This window comes from Schistocerca serialis, unplaced genomic scaffold (genome assembly GCF_023864345.2).
Source record: "Schistocerca serialis cubense isolate TAMUIC-IGC-003099 unplaced genomic scaffold, iqSchSeri2.2 HiC_scaffold_525, whole genome shotgun sequence".
Taxonomy (NCBI): Eukaryota; Metazoa; Arthropoda; class Insecta; order Orthoptera; family Acrididae; genus Schistocerca; species Schistocerca serialis.
In genome coordinates, this window is record NW_026048108.1 from 32,501 (window position 1) to 38,619 (window position 6,119).

Below are 6,119 nucleotides of genomic sequence, written 5' to 3' on the forward strand. Positions count from 1 at the left end.
GAGATAGAACAGTTTCGACTGGAACCAGAGTAACCGTATACACGGCACTGATTAGTAATAGATGCAGAGCCATCAGAATACAGATAATATATACAACCGTCCCTATACATGCTGAAAGACTCTGCACACAATGAGAACCACACGTCAGCCAGACACTATCACACACTACTCTCTGCCTCTAACAGGCACACACACAATATCTAACCACCAGCATGGAAGAACATCCGGTGCATCCTCTCCGCCACATTACACAATCCACACTATCATAACCAGACCGGGAGGTCCACCCAGAAAACAGAATATCCCACCCTTCCGACATCCGCCATTGCTCAGCTAAGCCACGAACACCCACACATGTCCTACACAGGGGTGCACCCAACATCACAATACTGCCTCCTGTCACAGTACACAAACAATGGCAGGAATGAAAGACACAGATCTGCCACAACCTTGGAATCGGAGCGCCGCCTGTCATGAGCCACAAGTGCATCCTGACGTGACAAATCGGATGATCCCGCAGGCATGCACTTACGATAATCACTATCAACGAACCTGCCGCCCCCTCCCCCCCCAAAATACACCTTTCCCTACAACGTGTACCTTAACCTAAGCTATATTGTACCTTAACCTAAGCGATATTGTACCTTAACCTAAGGTATATCGTACCTTAACCTAACCTACATTGCGCCTTCACCTAACCTACGTTGTACCTTAACCTAACCTACGTTGTACCTTAACCTAACCTACGTTGTACCTTAACCTAACCTACGTTGTACCTTAACCTAACCTACGTTGTACCTTAACCTAACCTACGTTGTACCTTAACCTAACCTACGTTGTACCTTAACCTAACCTACGTTGTACCTTAACCTAACCTACGTTGTGCCTTAACCTAACCTACGTTGTGCCTTAACCTAACCTACGTTGTGCCTTAACCTAACCTACGTTGTGCCTTAACCTAACCTACGTTGTGCCTTAACCTAACCTACGTTGTGCCTTAACCTAACCTATGTTGTGCCTTAACCTAACCTATGTTGTGCCTTAACCTAACCTATGTTGTGCCTTAACCTAACCTATGTTGTGCCTTAACCTAACCTATGTTGTGCCTTAACCTAACCTACGTTGTGCCTTAACCTAACCTACGTTGTGCCTTAACCTAACCTACGTTGTGCCTTAACCTAACCTACGTTGTGCCTTAACCTAACCTACGTTGTGCCTTAACCTAACCTACGTTGTGCCTTAACCTAACCTACGTTGTGCCTTAACCTAACCTACGTTGTGCCTTAACCTAACCTACGTTGTGCCTTAACCTAACCTACGTTGTGCCTTAACCTAACCTACGTTGTGCCTTAACCTAACCTACGTTGTGCCTTAACCTAACCTACGTTGTGCCTTAACCTAACCTACGTTGTGCCTTAACCTAACCTACGTTGTGCCTTAACCTAACCTACGTTGTGCCTTAACCTAACCTACGTTGTGCCTTAACCTAACCTACGTTGTGCCTTAACCTAACCTACGTTGTGCCTTAACCTAACCTACGTTGTGCCTTAACCTAACCTACGTTGTGCCTTAACCTAACCTACGTTGTGCCTTAACCTAACCTACGTTGTGCCTTAACCTAACCTACGTTGTGCCTTAACCTAACCTACGTTGTGCCTTAACCTAACCTACGTTGTGCCTTAACCTAACCTACGTTGTGCCTTAACCTAACCTACGTTGTGCCTTAACCTAACCTACGTTGTGCCTTAACCTAACCTACGTTGTGCCTTAACCTAACCTACGTTGTGCCTTAACCTAACCTACGTTGTGCCTTAACCTAACCTACGTTGTGCCTTAACCTAACCTATGTTGTGCCTTAACCTAACCTATGTTGTGCCTTAACCTAACCTATGTTGTGCCTTAACCTAACCTATGTTGTGCCTTAACCTAACCTATGTTGTGCCTTAACCTAACCTATGTTGTGCCTTAACCTAACCTATGTTGTGCCTTAACCTAACCTATGTTGTGCCTTAACCTAACCTATGTTGTGCCTTAACCTAACCTACGTTGTGCCTTAACCTAACCCATATTGTACCTTAACCTAACCCATATTGTACCTTAACCTAACCCATATTGTACCTTAACCTAACCCATATTGTACCTTAACCTAACCCATATTGTACCTTAACGTAACCTAATTTGTGCCTTAACGTAACCTAATTTGTGCCTTAACGTAACCTAATTTGTGCCTTAACGTAACCTAATTTGTGCCTTAACGTAACCTAATTTGTGCCTTAACGTAACCTAATTTGTGCCTTAACGTAACCTAATTTGTGCCTTAACGTAACCTAATTTGTGCCTTAACGTAACCTAATTTGTGCCTTAACGTAACCTAATTTGTGCCTTAACGTAACCTAATTTGTGCCTTAACGTAACCTAATTTGTGCCTTAACGTAACCTAATTTGTGCCTTAACGTAACCTAATTTGTGCCTTAACGTAACCTAATTTGTGCCTTAACGTAACCTAATTTGTGCCTTAACGTAACCTAATTTGTGCCTTAACGTAACCTAATTTGTGCCTTAACGTAACCTAATTTGTGCCTTAACGTAACCTAATTTGTGCCTTAACGTAACCTAATTTGTGCCTTAACGTAACCTAATTTGTGCCTTAACGTAACCTAATTTGTGCCTTAACGTAACCTAATTTGTGCCTTAACGTAACCCATGTTGTGCCTTAACGTAACCCATGTTGTGCCTTAACGTAACCCAATTTGTGCCTTAACGTAACCCATGTTGTGCCTTAACCTAACCTATATTGTGCCTCAACCTAACCTATATTGCGCCTTAACCTGACGCACGTTGTCGCTGAACCTGCTCTGTAATTGTTATGCAACTCGTTAAATTAGTGTAGTGTTGCCTAACCGCAACCCTCGCAATATAGTTCGCTATTCGCACTGCCCGGTCCCCTGTGTATCGCGTCATGTTAAACACCTTGCAGGTGTTGCTGACTTTCCACATGCTCCTGCTATACACTGTAATGTGGATAGCAGCAGGACGTACATGCCCCCCCCCCTTCCCCCCTGCCTTCGCAAGCTGGTCGTTGAGAAGTTTGCATGTTCAATGCCCTTCGCATGCCGACGTACTCAGCCTACGTTGTGGTACGGCCTGTCACCTGTCCGCCGATGTACGCAAAACCCACAAACTGTACTGCACATTGGTCCGTATGTACTGAATGATACATCGTGGCACATGTGTGACCGTACGACGACTGCGCCTAGCAACGGCAGACCATACAGTCCAAATATTGTGCACGCAGCTACGTGTCGTCTCCCTATAAGAGCTGGATTGCAGTGTGGTACGCCATTCAGACGTGTGGGAGGAACGGACGCCCTGGATGGCGATCAGCATGAGCAGTCTGTTGATGTAGTGGAGCGTGTATTCGGACGTAGTCGTCTCTTCTCACACACCGTGATAGCATGTTGCACCGCGTTCCACATCTGCGACATCCTGCAGAGGCCGGCTGACAGTCGTTCGCGCAATGGACACCGCATACGTACGGGGGCTACCTTCCACGTGTTCTCGAGGCGTGCACATGTTGTTGCGTCTATGTGGGCAGACGTAGTGTGTTGTGACACCTGACACAGGCATGCAATACTCGTTGCAAATGGCGATGGACGTCTACGTTTGCTGGTGACGTTACGCAAATGAACAACAGGTAACCCGTTGTGGTGCGGTTGTTCTCGCTAGAGGTGAATCAGTGTTGGCGACGATCGGTCGAGCTATTAACCGGTTGTTTCAGGGATACCCACCATGCCCACGAACGTGAAAGGGGACCCACCATGCCCACGAACGCGAAAGGGGATCTGGGTGTGAGGCGATACGCGGCGGTGGCTGGGTGGGACCGTCCCCGGCCGGTGAGGGGGGGCCGCCCGGCGTGCTGGCAGCGCGGTGCGTGGGCGCACGCGCTACAGCCGGCTGGTGGGGGCGGCCAGTGGCAGGCGCGCCGGCCGACGGACGCGGCAGGCGGCGCAGCTGCGCGCCGGCGCCCCCTGCTCGCGGCGCCTTGCGGCCAAAGTAGGTCCTCGCGGGCCCGGTGCGAAGCGCGGTGGCCATCTGCAGTGTGCTGGTCCGATTGAGGACTGTGTGCGCTGAGGATGCGCCGCCGCCCGGCGCTCGGCGCCGCGACGCCGTCTGCTGCTCGGTCGCCCCAGCGGTTCTCGCAGGTGGTTTGTATCGCAGCTGTGCGGACGTGTTGGCGCGTGCGCTGTGCTGGGAGAGTTCGCTTCGGCACCCAAGTGGGGCTTTTGTCCTTCTGTGGCGCTGGCGTTGGAGCTGCCGGTCACCGTAGGTGGCGCGTGTTGTCTCCCGCCGGCAATGCCACGACAGCACGCTCCCGGGCCTCTGTCGGCAGCGGCAAGCTCAGTTGGGAGCACGGGTGGTCGCACCTAAAGCGTCTACTCGCCTAACTCCGGCGATTGCGCCTCTCTCGAACCCGACCAAGTACTTAGGACGGCGCTGCGCGCCGCCGGGACCTGAGAGGGTTTCGAGGTGTGTTGTGCAGGGGAGCTCAGCCTCCTCCTGTTTGCAGAATAATTGAGCGGACGCTTGCGTGTTCGCGCGGGCCCCCGGGACACACTCCCGGGCGGCCGGCTGCTCAGCTCTAGTTGACGCAGCTCCCTGTTGATCCTGCCAGTAGTCATATGCTTGTCTCAAAGATTAAGCATGCATGTCTCAGTACAAGCCGCATTAAGGTGAAACCGCGAATGGCTCATTAAATCAGTTATGGTTCCTTAGATCGTACCCACGTTACTTGGATAACTGTGGTAATTCTAGAGCTAATACATGCAAACAGAGTCCCGACCAGAGATGGAAGGGACGCTTTTATTAGATCAAAACCAATCGGTCGGCTCGTCCGGTCCGTTTGCCTTGGTGACTCTGAATAACTTTGGGCTGATCGCACGTCCTCGTACCGGCGACGCATCTTTCAAATGTCTGCCTTATCAACTGTCGATGGTAGGTTCTGCGCCTACCATGGTTGTAACGGGTAACGGGGAATCAGGGTTCGATTCCGGAGAGGGAGCCTGAGAAACGGCTACCACATCCAAGGAAGGCAGCAGGCGCGCAAATTACCCACTCCCGGCACGGGAGGTAGTGACGAAAAATAACGATACGGACTCATCCGAGGCCCCGTAATCGAATGAGTACACTTTAAATCCTTTAACGAGTATCTATTGGAGGGCAAGTCTGGTGCCAGCAGCCGCGGTAATTCCAGCTCCAATAGCGTATATTAAAGTTGTTGCGGTTAAAAAGCTCGTAGTTGGATTTGTGTCCCACGCTGTTGGTTCACCGCCCGTCGGTGTTTAACTGGCATGTATCGTGGGACGTCCTGCCGGTGGGGCGAGCCGAAGGCGTGCGACCGCCTCGTGCGTGCTCGTGCGTCCCGAGGCGGACCCCGTTGAAATCCTACCAGGGTGCTCTTTATTGAGTGTCTCGGTGGGCCGGCACGTTTACTTTGAACAAATTAGAGTGCTTAAAGCAGGCAAGCCCGCCTGAATACTGTGTGCATGGAATAATGGAATAGGACCTCGGTTCTATTTTGTTGGTTTTCGGAACCCGAGGTAATGATTAATAGGGACAGGCGGGGCATTCGTATTGCGACGTTAGAGGTGAAATTCTTGGATCGTCGCAAGACGAACAGAAGCGAAAGCATTTGCCAAGTATGTTTTCATTAATCAAGAACGAAAGTTAGAGGTTCGAAGGCGATCAGATACCGCCCTAGTTCTAACCATAAACGATGCCAGCCAGCGATCCGCCGCAGTTCCTCCGATGACTCGGCGGGCAGCCTCCGGGAAACCAAAGCTTTTGGGTTCCGGGGGAAGTATGGTTGCAAAGCTGAAACTTAAAGGAATTGACGGAAGGGCACCACCAGGAGTGGAGCCTGCGGCTTAATTTGACTCAACACGGGAAACCTCACCAGGCCCGGACACCGGAAGGATTGACAGATTGATAGCTCTTTCTTGATTCGGTGGGTGGTGGTGCATGGCCGTTCTTAGTTGTGGAGCGATTTGTCTGGTTAATTCCGATAACGAACGAGACTCTAGCCTGCTAACTAGTCGCGTGACATCCTTCGTGCTGTCAGC